Raw genomic sequence first — 15554 nt, forward strand, 5'->3', positions numbered from 1 at the left:
ATATATGGTGCTGTTTCTCCCATAGCCACGATTCACGGGTCCAGGAATCAAGGGATAGAAATGGGAGTGGCATCACTCACTATTACCCCTAGTGACCCACTTGCAAGATTTTTGCTTCCTGTCCCCTCGACCTTATGCTCTGCAGGCCTAGAGGTCTTAGTTCCAAAGGGAGGCATGCTCCCACCTGGTGACACATCACTGATTCCGTTGAACTGGAAGTTAAGAACGCCACCTGGCCACTTTGGGCTCCTTATGCCTCTGGCTCAACAGGCAAAGAAGGGAGTTACTATACTGACTGGTGTGATTAATCGTGATTACCAAGAGGAAATCAGATTGATGTTACATAATGGAGGTAAAGAAGAGTATGTCTGGAATGCACCAGATTCCTTGGGGCGTCTCTTAGTACTACCATGCCCTGTGATTAAAGTCAATGGAAAACTACAGCAACCTAATTCTGACATGACTACTAATGACACAGACCCTTCAGGAATGAAGGTTTGGGTCACCCCACCAGGCAAAGAACCACGACCAGCCGAGGTGCTTGCAGAGGGCAAAGGAAATACAGAATGGGTGGTGGAAGAAGGTAGTTCTAAGTACCAGTTACGGCCACGTGACCAGTAGCAGAAACGGGGACTGTAATTGTTATGAGTATTTGCACTTTGTATGTGTGCATCAAATATTTTTGTTTCCTTCACTTATAAAACATAAGCTGTAAATGGCGCTAGTGCGTTTTCGATTGTACGCGTGTTAGCTGCATCATGTTAGGCACAAGTATGACTTTCTCATTGTCTTTATTCAGAGATTATGTATGGTTTAAGGAGATGTGTACATGTGCCAGGTTGACAAGGGGTGGACTGTGATGGTTAGTTAAGATTGTGCGTCAACTTGGCTGGGCCATGATTCTCCGTGTTTTAATGTAATCACTCCCATGATTGAATATACTGTGAGTAGCCAATCAGATGAAAGGGAGTCTCCTTGGGGGTGTGGCCCACATCTGAATATAAGCAGATGTTCCGGCTTTTTGCTCTCTCTGGATCCTGCGGCTGCTTCCTGTCATCTCATCTCCCCTTCTTGGGACTTGAGCTGTCAGCTTATCTTGCCAAACCTGGGATTCATCAATCTGCACAGCCTGTGAGTGGCAGCCCTGCTCTCCGACCTTCCAATCTTGGGCTTGCCAGCTTCTGCAGCTGTGTGACTTGGGAGAGGCCTCTACCCTGATCCACGGACTTGGGACGTTCTAGCCTCTACAATCATGTGAGCTGTTTCCTTGATATAATCTCTCTCTATATGTATTTATACACTTTACTGGTTTTGCTTCTCTAGAGAACACAGCCTAAGACACTTGGGTTCCCTATCAACAGCTTTTTTGTCCCCTCCTGCCTTCTAGTCCTTGTCGCTGGACTGCTGTGCCTCATTAGTCTCGTTTTGTTTTATGGGGCTCTCCAATCACCAGCTGAACGGTGAACCTCGGGAGTAACTTTACCTCTGAGCTAAAAGGGTGTCCTGGGGTCATACTCTCGGGGTTTCTCCAGTATGTTAGGCCAGTAAATACGGTCTTTTTTTTGTGAGTTAGAATTTTGTTCTACATCCTTCTCCAGCTCTGTCCAGGACCCTCTGTTGTGATCCCGGTCAGAGCAGTCAGTGGTGGTAGCCGGGCACCATCTAGCTGTACTGGACTCAGTCTGGTGGAGGCAAGTTTTTTTTCTTTTTAATACATATTCTTTGCATTTTGCTTTTGTCACTTAATCCATTTTGGAGACAGATTGCCACTTATCAGAACACAGAGTTTCCTCATTCTTTCTTTTTAAGGTGGATACCTTGTATTTTATTTAACCATTCCCCTCTCCATGGGTATTTAGGTTGTTTCCTTTTTTTCTGGCTGTTACAAACACTGATGCGATGAAGAACTTGCTACCCATGTCATTTTTCACCAAGCAAATCTGTCTGCAGGACCAAGTCCTACAAGCGGAATTATTGTTGTTAGGTGCCATGGAGTCGGTTCCGATTCATAGTGACCCTATGTATAACAGAATGAAACATTGCCCAGTCCTGCGCCACCCTCACAATCATTGCTATGTTTGAACTCATTGTTGCAGCCACTGTGTCAACCCATCTCATTGAGGGTCTTCCTCTTTTTCAATGACCCTGTACTTTACCAAGCATGATGTCCTCTCCAGGGACTGGTCCTTCCTGATGATGTGTCCAAAGTACATGAGAAGAAGTCTCGCCATCCTCACTTCTAAGCAACGTGCTTGCTGTACTTCTTCCAGGACCAATCTTTCCACTCTTCTGGCAATCTGTAGCATATCTAATATTCTTCAAGTGTAATTGCCCAGTAAGAAAGTTTGTGTGTTCGCGATTTTATTAGACGTTGCACAGTTAACCCTCCGTTGAAGCTGTGCCCATTTCCATCCCGGCTGGCAATGAACATAGGAGAGTAGTTGGGGTGATTTTGTAATTTTAAAAATTTGCCCTCACTGTGTATGTCTTCTCATCAGAAACCTTCCGGGAATACATACGAGGTGGGTGTACCGTGTAATATTTTGTGCCGGTCATGTTCTCAACGCTCAGGGACCCAGAATCTCCCCACAGGAGATGTCTTAAGTGGCTGAAGTTAAGGCTGCTGGGAAGTGCCATTTGCTGTCTCCAGAAAAGGGCCATTTAGCTCCTGCTTTCTGGCGCTAATAGTTCCCAAATGGTTTGCTTCTCCATGAGTTTACATGTAGGAAAATCCACCTCAGCACATCTCTCTCTGAGTGGTTTTATTTGTTAAGTTTTTGATTTGAAGACCACTTGGAGAGTCTATGGGAGCCATAAAACCCCTCTTCCCAGAAAAATAAAATAAAGTTGCCTTTGAGTCCATTCAGACTCATGGCAACAACATATGTGTCGGAATAGAACTGTGCTCCACAGGCTTTTCAATGGCTGTGATCTTTCCAAAGTAGACCACCACGCCTTTCTTCCCAGGCGCCTCGGGGTGGATTTGAACCACCCACCTTTTGGTTAGTAGCCCAGTGCTTAACTGTTTGCACCACCCAGGGATGCCTTCTTCCCCAGAAAAAGGCCCCTGCAATTTGCATGTGATGCCAGGGGGGTTACAGTCCTCCTGAAGCCGTCCTTGGACCCCGGAGGGAGTGGTTCTCTGCAGGAGTGAGGCTCACGAGGCCAGGCACCCCTCATTGCCCTCCCTTTCTCTGTGGGAGGGGGCTGCGGACCCCAGGCTCTAAACCTGGGCAGAACTGATCCTACGTGTCTACTTCCTGGCTGAGTGATTGGTCAGCTTTCCAGCCTCTCTGAGCCTTAGTTTTCTCATCTGTAGGATGGGGACAATACTTGCTTTGCAGTATTATTGTATTAGAGATGTTGTTGCTGCTGTATGCTGCTGAGTCGATTCCGACTCTTAGCAACCTCATGGACAGAGTAGAACTGGCCTATAGGGTTTCCAAGGCTGTAATCTTTCTGGAAGCATTCTGTCACATCTTTCTGCCAAGGAGCAGCTGGTGGGTTTGAACTGCCAACCTTTTGTTTAGCAGCCAAGCAGTTAACCACTGCACCACGAGGGCTCCTTTTCTGGGCTCCAGAAAGACAAGGTTTGAATTCTCTTTTAAGAGCACTGGGAAGCTTTCACTGGAGGGTTTTAAGCAGGAGGGCAACCTGACCTAATCAAGTGCTCTAAACTTTAATGCGTTATTATTTTTGTAAAAGGAGTCTGTCCTAGTTATCTAGTGCTCCTTTTACAGAAATACCACAAGTGGATGGCTTTAACAAAGAAAAAATTATTCTCTCACAGTTTAGGCGGCTAGAAGTCCAAAATCAGGGTGCCAGCTGCAGGGGAAGGCATTTTCTCTGTTGGTTCTGGGGGAAGGTCCCTGTCTTCAGTCTTACCCTGGTCTAGGAGCTTCTCAGCGCAGGGACCCCACGTCCAAAGGAAGAGTATCTCTCCTGGCTCTTCTTGCTTGGTGGTAATAATAAGGTCCCTCTCTGCTCTGCTCACTTCTCTCTTTTATATCTCAAAAGAGTTTGACTCAAGATACAACCTAATCCTGTAGATTGAGTCCTGCCTCATTAACACAGCTGCCTCTAATCCAGCCTCAGTAACGTCATAAAACCTGTTGTCATCGAGTGGATTCCAACTCATTGTGACCCTCAAGGACAGAGTAGAACTGCCCCATAGAGTTTCCAAGGGGCAGCTGGTGGATTCTAACTGCTGACCTTTTGGTGAGCAGTCGTAGCTCTTAACCTCTACACCACCAGGGTTGAGGTCAGGATTACAACACAGGTTAATCATATCAGATCACAGAATGGTGGACAACCACACAGTACTGGGAATTATGGGCTAGCCAAGTTGATACACATTTTTGGGGGACAAAATTCAATGCATAACAGAGTCCCTGAGTGGTACAAACGGTTAAGCGCTCGGTTGCTAACTGAAAGCTTGCAGTTCAACTCACCCAGAGATGCCTTGGAAGAAAGGCCTGGAGATCTGCTGCTGAAAGGTCACAGCCATGAAAACCCTATGGAGTGAACTTCTACTCTGCAACAATTATTTTCTAGTGTTTTTAACGATTTACTTTCTGAAAATGCTCGCTGGCCACTGTGTGAGTGAGTTAGAGGCAGATGGAGGGTGGGTGGGTGTGGGGTCCGGGGGACCCCTTAGGAGCTGCAGCTGTTGTCTCATTCAGTTGCCCGTGCTCCTGAGCCGATGGGGTTTTAGTTATCTAGTGCTGCTATAACAGAAATACCGCAAGTGGGTGGCTGTAACCAACAGAAACTTACATTCTCACAGCTTAGGAGCCTCCAAGTCTGAATTCAGGGTGCCAGCCCTAGAGGAAGGCCTTCTCTCTCTGTTGGCTCTGGGGGAAGGTCCTTATTCCTTGGATCTCTGTTTCCTCACTTATTTAATCTCTTTTATACCTCAAAAGAAATTGACTTAAGACACACCCTACCCTAATACTGTCTCATTAACAAAACAAAAAAAACCCGTTCCCAAATGGGGCTATAGGGGTTAGGATTTACAGCCCATATTTATGGGGGACACAGTTCAATCCATAGCAGGGTCCTAGAACAGCCCCCAGCATCCTGTGACAGTCTAAGCCAGAGTTTGACCAGGGACGGCCCCTGGTTGCATGCACTGCCTCAGCCTCCCCAGCTTACCCAAGATGGTGGTAAAGTGGGATGGGGAGGCCATGGTCACAGAGGGTGGCGTCAGGCACTTGGCCTTCATGCCCTCCCTGGCAAGGTGGTCCGTGTGGGACGTGTCCACGTCCTGGTCGTAGTCTCAGCTGAAGCCGTCGAACGAGACCAGCAGCAGCTTGTGGAAACCCTTCCTCCTGGGCATGGGGTGGCCGCTGGCGCCGCCCAGCAGGATAGGCAGCAGGAGCGCGAGGGAGCTGAGCCCTGTCATGCTGCGGGTGTCTCGACAAGGCTGCTTTTACTTTGTAGCTGAGTAAACAGGGGCTCAGAGAGGCTATAGGACTGATGAAGGTCACACAGCAGAAGCGAGGCTGGAACCATAGTTTTAATACTTGCCTATGTGTTTGCTGGCCACCAAAAAAACAAAAAACAAAACCAAACCAGTTGCCATTGAGTCGATTCCAACTCATGGCACCCTCGTGTGTCATGGTAGAACTGCTCCATAGGGTTTTTATAGGTGTGGCCTTTCAGAAGCAGATTGCCAGGTCTTTCTTCTGAGGCACCTCTGGATTTGAACCACCCACCTTTCGGTTAGTCATTGGGGGTTAAATTCCCCAAGGGATCAAATTGCTTTGAACACACTGAAGCATTGGCCCCTCCACCCCACATTCCTGACCGCAGATGATGTGTTAGTTGCAGAAGACATAGAGTATATTTCACAGAAGTTGCCTGTGAGTGGCTCAGAGTCCAGGGGATGGACAGACAGGGTTCCGTGCAGTGGAGGGGCCCTACATGGTTAAGTGGCTGGAGGTACAGGAGAAGCTGGGCAGGACTCCCTGGTCCAGGTCATGCTTGACTTGAGTCTGGCAGCTGAAAGAATGAGCCTGTTGGAAACCCCTTCATTCATTTGATTTGACAGGTCTCCAGACAGCTCTTTGCCTCTTCCCCCTGCTGCCGGCATGACCTGGACACACTCCCCCTGAATCTTCGGTGGCTCCCATAGCCCCTGAGTAAAGTTCCAAAGCCTGGCATAAAGTTTGCTGACCCTTGATCTGTGTGCAGGTAGATGGATGACATTTACCTTTGCACTTTAGAAAGACCTGTCAATTACAGAAAGTTGTCACCAGTGGGTTTCCCAGTCACAGGAGGAGAGAGAGTCTTCCTGGGTTTTCAGGTGGAGTTTTTGGAAAGTTTTTGTCTTGATGTGGGTGGACTGCAGCCCGGGTATCAGAGCCAGATGAGGTGACCCCGTTTCACCCTTGCTGAAATTGTCAGAATTCTGTTTCAGGTATTTGCTTAGGTTGAATCTTTGGGGTGAGGAGGTGGAGTGTCAGGGGAGAGCCATTTTACATTTGCATAACTTGGCTTATCCTGTTAATTAGCCTGGTGCTTGCTACACAAGGGGATTTCATCTAACTTTGTGATGAGTGTGCAGCATGGTAGACGAGAGTGGGTGAGAGTGTTTTGAAGCCTCCAGGCCTGGTTCACGTCTCGGGACACTGTGGGGCAAGTTTCGGAACCTCTCTAAGCCTCTGTCCCTTCTCCGTAAAATGCTGTTGTTGTCAGCTGCCCTCGAGTCGATTCCGACTCCCAGAGACCCCACGTGTGCAGAGCAGAACTTCTCCAGAGGGTTTTCAAGGCCGTGACCCTTCAGAAGCAGATCGCCAGGCCCGTCTCTCAGGGCGCCTCTGGGTGGGTTTGAACCACAGGCTTTTAGTTGGTAGTTCGGTACTTAACTATCTGGGCCACCTAGGGGCTCCCTTACTGTGAAATACCGAAAACAAACAGAACCCACTGGGACTCATCTTGATCCTGTAGGAGAGAGGAGAACTGCCCCGTAGGATTTCCAAAGCTGGAGCCCTCGTGGCACAGTGGTTAAGAGCTTGGCTGCTAGCCAGAAGGTCGGCAGTTCAAATCTGCCAGCTACTCCTTGGAAACCCTATGAGGCAGTTCTACTCTGTCCTATAGGGTCACTATGAGTCAGATTCCACTGGTGCGTTTGAACTGCTGACCCTTTGGTTAGCAGCTGAATGCTTAGCCATTGCGCCACTAGGGCTTCTTCACTATAAAGTGGGGATAACTATATACTTCGTGGGATTGTGAGGCTCAGGTGAGATCATGCATGTTGTCAGGGACATTTGCTGCATTTCTCAGCCCCCTTGTAGTTAGATGGGCCCATGTCTAGTTATACCCAATGGACTGCGAGTGGAAGTCACGTGCCTCACTTCCAGGCTGAAGTTTTCCAGGGCTGCTGCATAACCCTCCCACTGTCTCTTCCTGTTGCAGTAACTGTGGAGGCCATGTGTTGAGATGGTGGGCTTTCCATCCTTCTGGGTCTCTGAGTAACCACAGAGTCCCCGGCTAACTCACGGTGGACATGGAATGTGAGAAATCAACCTCTGTTGCTAAGCCTCTGAGATCCTGGGGTTCATTTGTTACTGCAGCTTAACCTAGCCTGTCTTGACTAAAGCAGCATGTCAAGCACTTACGTTAGTCCCTGGTAATGTTAAGTTTTCATTTCAATGGTAGATTTTCATACCTGTCAATGAGATGGATTGACACAAATAGCCACAACCATGGGCTCAAACATACCAATGATCATGCAGATGGCCCAGGTCCGGGCAGTGTTTCTTTCTGTTGTGTGTAAGGTCGCCGTGAGTTGGAGCTGGCTCGACGGCAACTCACAACAATGAGAACAACAACAACAATGGTAAGTGCCCAGCAGATGTTAGTCACTTTACTATGTGGATGAACTGTCACTGATAGTTTTGTTGTCTGATGTCATGATGCTAACAGAGCCACTTTGTAACAGGACGTGTTGGACTTGGCACTCTTTCCAGCACGTGGTAGGGACAGGTGACCCAGGGACAGTAAAGCATCATTATCTTTAGTATGTGTCCCTGGATTCCTTTGGTGGCAATGAACATTTATGCTGCTCTGGTAAAGCCAGGTCCAAAGGAGAATGGCTGTTGATACCAGGATTGGGATTGTCCCAAGGTCTGGAGAGAACCTTGAGTCCCTGGTGGGAGATTCTTCCGGGGAATGTGAATGCTTGTCCTAATTGGTTTGGCTCTTTGAGAACTGTATACAGGCAGGTCGGCCCTTCTTAGGGACCAGCCACACACATCTCTGTATTCTGTAAACAGATAAAACAGCCACAGTCATGCAGCCAGCTCCCAGGCAAGTCCACCACAGCTTCCCCAAAGGGCAGCACTGAGTGTAATCAGCAGTGTTCGGTGGAGGTGGCCGGCCAGAGAGGATTCTCATATGGTCCCTGTGATGCTTACCGTCACAGCGCTGTGACGTGTCTCGGTCTCTCTCTGGAGAGCTCCGGTTTGGAAGGAGTAAGTCCATCATTCATTTAGCAGATATTTATCGAGCACTTTGGATGGGGTGGAGGATGTGCTCTGGGGGAGAGGGTCAATCTCGTCCTGCCACTATTTTTTCAATCTGTCCTTGTTCTCAGTCATGTCTCATGCAGGTCCCAAAGTTCCAGCACTATCTCCCACCATGCCATCCTGAACTGGACTCTACCTTGTAAGTCCAGTGGAGCCTACTCTGCCTCTTCCCTTCCTGTGCGTGGTGGATGTGTCAGCAATGGAGTGTGTTACGGGTGTGCAGGGTGGTGGAACTTAAGGCTGATCAAAGAATACCATTACACTTTGTCACCAAACCTAACCAAACCAAACTTATTGCCATGGAGTCATTTCAGACTCATGGCAACCCCATGTGTTACAGAGTAAAACTGAGCCCCATAGGGTTTTCTTGTCTGTAATATTTATGGAAGCATATTGCCAGGCCTTTCTTCCACAGTGCCACTGAGTGCGTTCGAAATGCCAACTTTTTGGTTAGCAGCTGAGTGTAACCATTTGTACTACCCAGGGACAAACTTTTTTTAAGCAATCTACACATTTATGACATAGTTACTAAGGGTGGGGGTGTGGGAAATACCAAACACATTTTAGGAATTATTTCAGAAGGAGGTAATAATCAGGACTCTTGGTTACAAGTGACAAAAACCCAAATATTATAGGTCTAGGTAAGAAAAGGGACCATGATGATTTAGCCTGGTTTTCCCCACAAGCAAACCCTGAAACAAGGATGGGAGTACAGGTGGTTTCTTTGGGAGGTGGTCCCCGGGAGCACCAACAGGGGAATGGGGAAGGGAGTCAGCCATATGAACGGTCTCCCCACATCGAGGACATACCCAGAAGTGTTGGTTCGATCTGATCGTACCCAGGTCTCTTGAGCTGATCTGCTATTTTCTTGAGACAAATCTCACCACATCACATCCCCTCTTCTAAAACCAACCCCCTTGGCATCAGGTCGATTCCAACTCATGGCAACCCCGTGTGTTACAGAATAGAACTGCTCCGTAGGGTTTTCTTGGCTGTAACCTTTACAGAAGCAGATCGCCAGGGCTTTCATCTGCAGCACTGCTGGGTGGGTTAAACTGCCAAACTTCAGGTTAGAGGCCAAGAGCAAACTATTTGTGCCACCCAACACCCATCCCCTCCTCTAAATTCCCACAAACACAAACCCAGAGGCATTGATAATAGATCGCCTTTCTTGGAGATGTCAGGAGGACATCGAAGGAGAGATTACGTCAAACACCACACAGCAAAACTTCCACATTTCCTGAAGTTCCTCCTCTGTGGCCACATCACTCTGTCTCCCTCCCCAGATTTTCTCCTTTTGGCTCTGTCTAGCCACAGCCCTTTTTCCAGCCTCACTCTGCCTTCGAAACCCCTTTTGCTTGCGTGCTTCCTTTAACAAAATCTTTAGCTAACCCTGCATGCCTCTGGGGCCCTCAGTTTACCTGTCACATGTGACTATTTCCACTGGCTTCATCCTCACTGCTCCAAGACAGCCATTCTGGGGTGGATTCTGTGCCTGCTGCATAGTTCATCCTTATATGCAGCCCAGCTCTTGTCCCGTGACTTCAATCTGTTGCTCCTAGTCTGATCTCTCAGGCCCCGCTGGACAAGTCTAATTCTTCTTTCTTACAATAGATATTTGAATAAAGTCGTGTTTCCCCCTTTGTCCCTTTCTCCTTCCCTTCCTTCTTTGCATCTCTTCTCCCTCCCTTCATCTCCCATTCTCTCTCTCTCGCTCCTTCTCTTCTCAAGAATGAGGATCGGCAAAGTTTTTCTGTAAAAGGCCGGATAACAAATATTTTAGACCTTGCAGGCCATACGGTCTCTGTTGCAAATACTCAACCCTGCCCTTGTACCAAGACAGGAGTCATAGACAATACATAAGTGAGTGGGAGTGGCTATGTTCCAATAAAACTTTATTTACAAACAGGCAGCAGGTTGTATTTGTCCTGGGGACCCTAGTTTGCTGACACCTGCTCTAGACTATTTCCTCCAACCTGAACATCTCTAACATCATTCCTAATTTGGTGTGGTTTTGAGCTTCTTCCCCATTGTGATAACCATTTTCTGAATGCCAGAGTTTGTCCCTCCGTCTCAAAACATGGCCCCTAGGAACAGATGCAAAGGTCCCTGGGTGACGCAAATGGTTTGCGCTTGACTACTGATCTGTAGGTTGGCTGTTTGAATCTGCCCAGCCACCGTGGAAGAGATGCCTGGTGATCTGTCCCCAAAAAGATTGTTGTTATTGTTGTTAGGTGCTGTCCACTTGGTTCCGGCTCATAGCAACCCTGTGTACAACAAAACGAAACACTGCCTGGTCCTGCACCCTCCACACAGTGATTGCTCTGTTTGAGCCCATTGTTGCAGCCACTGTGTCAGTCCATCTAGTTGAGGTTCTTCCTCTTTTTCACTGACCCTCTGCTTTACCAAGCATGATGTCCTTTCTCAGGGACTGGTCCAAAGTACGTGAGACGAAGTCTCGCCATCCTCCCTTCTAAGGAGCATTCTGGATGTACTTCTTCCAAGACAGATGTTTTTGTTCTTCTGGCAGTCCATAGTATATTCAATATTCTTCGCCAACACCACAATTCAAAGGCATCATTTCTTCTTCGGTCTTCTTATTCATTGTCCAGTTTTACATGCATATGAGGCGATTGAAAATACCATGGCTTCGGTCAGGTGCACCTTAGAGCTCAAAATGACATCTTTGCTTTTTAACACTTTAAAGAGGTCTTTTGCAGCAGATTTGCCCAGTGTAATATGTCATTTGATTTCTTGACTGCTGCTTCCATGGGCATTGATTGTGGATCCAAGTGAAATGAAATCATTGACAACTTCAGTATTATGGCCAAGATAACCTTATGGGGGCAGTACTACTGTGTAACACACGGGGGTGCGGTGAGCCAGAATCCACTCCACGGCAATGGGAAAGGAACAGATGCGTCATTCTGCAAATGCAATCCAGCAACACTCTCTCATGCCCCCCTCTAAGCAGGAGAAAGCCAGCACGATTCATCAATGCCTTGGAGACTCTGGCCTCTTGAGAATTTGGTGAGGCTTCTCTGTGGAGGTTGTTCACCTGTTAATCCAGAGGCCAGAGGGAAAGACTTCGGAAACATATCTGTCAAGCTTCAGTTTAATATTTGATGCCCAGTAGTCTCTGACTTTTCTGATGGGGATCAGAGGGGAAGACATTGCCAGAAACAACGTGTATCCCCAGGTGAGGCTCGCGTGGTTCACTCTCTGAGCAGAACTTCTGAGAACCGAGGCAGGGGGACGAAGGGGGTTAGGGGGGTGAAAAGGTCAGTAATTAAGGCTCCGGCTGTTCGGAGAGGTGAAAGAAGAAAATTAAACTGCCATCCATGAATAATGAGAAATCTTTGATGGAATTAGCGGTGCAGAACAGATACTACATGCTTCCTTATTCCCTCCTCGTCTAAAGCGTTTTTTTTTGCTTAGACTGGAGGGGGAAGAATGCAAGCATGTTGAGAATCCCACTTCACTAAGTATGAGAGGGGAATTTCAGAGGAGGTCGTAGAAAAAGGGACATGCGGGCGTTCACTGGAAGTTACCGCAGCCTGAGCCCGTCTCGGCACAATGCGGGGTGTCTTTGTTTCCTGGGGCTGCTGTAACAAAATACCACGAATTGGGCAGCTCGGAAGACCAGACACTTAACGTCTCACAGTTCTGGAGGCTGGTAGTCGGAATTCAGGGTTTCAGTAGGGCTATGTTCTCTCCGAATGCTCTAGGGGGAGGTCCTTCCTTGTCTCTCCTGGCTCTGGCAGCCCCAGGCATTCCTTGGCTTCGAGATACATCTTCACACAGCCGACCTTCCTCTGCCTGTCTCTGTGTCTCTCCTCCTTGGTAAGGACGGGATCAGGGCCCGCACTGCTCTGGTATGACCTCACGTTAACTCATGTTGCCATCTTCAAAGTCTCTGTTTCCCAACAAGGTCACATTCATAGGTAATGGGGGGAGGAGAGGACTTGAACATATGTTTTGAGAGGACACAATTCAGTCTATAACTTCGGGGTTGGGAGGTAGAGGAGTGGCATTAGACCAGGTCTTCACCTGCTCAGCACAGTCACCTTTTGACTTCTAGCCTAGTCCTGGATGTTCTTTTCTTCTCTCTTGGGACTTACTTGCTAGGTGATGCCACCCATTCCCACAGCTTCCGATGCCGTTCCCCAGCTCATGACTCCCAAATGTCTGGCTTCAGCTCAGACTTCTCCTTTGAACACCAGATTTATACCTACCATCCCTCCAACACCCTCCTGCCTCCCTCCCCTTCACCTTCTCTGCTTCAGTCACCCTTGCTTCCTTTTGGATCCTTGAAACCACTAAGCTTTTCCTACCTCAGGGCCTATGTGCCTGCTGCTACCCTAACCTGGAGTGATTTTCCTCTGGATAGATAGATAGCTGCCGTTGAGTTGACTGACTAATGGTGACCTTATGGACAACAGAACGAAGCGTTGCCTGGCCTTGCAGCATCCTCACGATTGCCGGCATGTTCAAGTCCATTGTCGTGGCTTTTGTGCCAGTTGATCTCACTGAGGGTCTCCCTTGCCCTCGCTGGCCCTCTGCTTCACCAAACATGACATCCTCTGGCAATTATCCCTCCTGATGATGTGTCCAAAGCAAGTGAGTTGGACAATGTTCTGTTGCGATCCATAAAGTTTTCTTGGCTAATATTCAGAAGTAGACCACCAGGTCTTTCTTCCTAGTCTGTCTTAGTCTGGAAGCTCTGCTGAAACCTATCTACCACGTGTGACCCAGTTGGTGTTCAAAATACTGGTAACATAGCTTCCAGCGTCACAGCAACACGCAAGCCACTGCAGTAAGACAAATTGACAGACGAGTGGTGGGATTTTCCTCTACTCCTCCCCAAACCAGCCTTTTGGCATCCTTTAGGTCTCAGCTTAAATGTCGCCTGCACGAAGAGGTCTGTCCTGGTTCCCTTTCTAAAGTGAGCCCTTGGTATTCCTCCCTGCCTCAGCCTCACGGGTTTTCTTTATTTTTTGCTTGTCTCCCCCCGGTAGCGCATAAGCTCCTTGAGGGCAGAGCCAGGCAGGCCTTGTTCATCATTGTATCACCAGCAGCCAGCTGTGTGCCTGTCACATAATAGTTGCTCGGTGAATAAATCCAGAATGAATGGGTAAATAAATGGCAAGTCACTTCTCTGAACCGCAGAGCTGCTTATTGCATTAACATTGTGTGTTTTTCTTAGTCAGACATTATGCACAGTTAGGCGTACAGTAAAGGATGATGACAACATCTGTGTCTTGCCTGATGTTCACTGCCTGTCACTACATTACTCAGTTGTGCCTGTTTTGACAGTTCCCTTTTCAGTCTAATGATTTGTTTCTTTTAGCTTACGGCTCTTGGCTTTGTTTGGGTTTGTTAGCTTGACAAAGTGGCAGATGCCATTAGTATTAGCTCTTTTATTTACAATGTCGTTAACTTTAAAAATGCCTTTGTTTTCTGTAAGAAGCCCTAATTAGAGCAGTGTATTAGTCAGGATAGTTTGCCTTATGCTGCAGTAACAACAATCCCCAAATCTCAGTGGCTTCACTGAGATTCTTCATGACGTTACATGTCCAGTGTGCATCAGGGAAGTGGTAGGGTGGTCTGTTCATGGTCGTAGCTCCGGGATCGAGGCTGATGACGACTCTGTCTCTGCCTGTTTCTTTGAGCAGCATCACAAGGTAAAGGAATGCGGTGATTGACACGTAGTCTCTTAACGCTTCCACCTGGAAGTGATACATGTCACTTCTGTTCATGCTTCGTTGGACAAACAGATAAGGCCATGCCCAGCTTCCATGTGCCTGGAAAGAGAACCTGCATATTTGTGAACAGCCTCATTGACTACCCCCAGTCATCAAACAGAAAAAAAAAAAAAATCAAGCCAGTTGCCATTCAGTTGACTCCAACTCATGGCGACCCCATGTGTGTCAGAGTGGAACTGTGCTCCCTAGTGTTTTCAATGGCTGATTTTTTGGAAGTAGATTGCCAGGCCTTTCTTTTGAGGTGTCTTTGGGTGGACTCAAGTTAAACAGAAGACATCTTTTAAATGTAGTTACTAATTTGTGATCCCTCCCCTCAGGTTCTGAAGCAAATTGTAATCCATAGATTACACAGAAGCTATGTACATTTCCAAGCTATTATTGGGCACCGTTTTGTTTCTGAATGTCAAACTTAAGGCTTTTATTAGAGGAAAGTATGATGTGATGAAGGAGCCCTGGTGGGGCAGTGGTTAAGTGCTCAGCTGCTAACCTAAAGTTGCCGGTTTGAACCCACCAGCCACTCTGCAGGAGAAAGTCTGCTTCCATAAAGATTACAGCCTTGGAAACCCTATGGGGCAGTTCTGCCCTGTCCTATAGGGTTGCTATGAGTCAGAATGAGCTCAGTGGCAAAGGGTTTTATGGTGGTGTGGTTAAATGCACAGGTGCCAGTATTAGTCTGTTTGGGTTCAGTTGCTGTTGCTACCATTTTTCAGCTGTGTGATCTCGAGCCAGTTTCTTTACCTTTTCGTGTTTCGGTTTCCTCATCTACTCATCTATAAAATCGAGATGACAATAATAATAATAACGTTATTGTTTGTTGTTAAGTGTCTTTGAATCGATTTTTGACTCATAGCAACCTCATGTGACAGAGTAGAACTGCCTCATAGGGTTTTCTAGGCTGTGATCTTTACAGGAGGAGACTGCCAGATCTTTCTTCCACGGAGCTGCTTCATGGGTTCGAGTCACCGATCTTTCAGTTAGCAGCCAAGGGCTTAATGGTTGCACCACCAGGGCTCCTTAATAATAGAAAGTATTTCTGAGACCTTATATGCCAATCACTGGGGTAGGGTTTCCAAGGGGCAGCTGGTGGATTTGAACTGCCGAGCTTTTGTTTAGCAGCTGAGCTCTTAACCACTGTGCCACCAGGGCTCCTGACAACTGATTAGTGACCTTAATTATATCTGCAAAATCTCTTAACCTTTGCCATGTAAACTAATCACAGATCCTTCCATGTCAAGGAGAGGGCATTATACAGTTCATA

The 15554-nt window shown here is 47.5% G+C and overlaps 1 pseudogene; it reads right to left on the reverse strand.

Moving 5' to 3' along the window:
* Nucleotides 1-5404, reverse strand: part of LOC101358914 (ectonucleotide pyrophosphatase/phosphodiesterase family member 7-like) — a 45734-nt pseudogene extending 40330 nt beyond the window's left edge.
* Nucleotides 5405-15554: the final 10150 nt, after the last annotated feature.

The sequence above is a fragment of the Trichechus manatus genome, unplaced genomic scaffold (genome assembly GCF_000243295.1).
Source record: "Trichechus manatus latirostris isolate Lorelei unplaced genomic scaffold, TriManLat1.0 scaffold00024, whole genome shotgun sequence".
NCBI classification, from domain to species: Eukaryota; Metazoa; Chordata; class Mammalia; order Sirenia; family Trichechidae; genus Trichechus; species Trichechus manatus.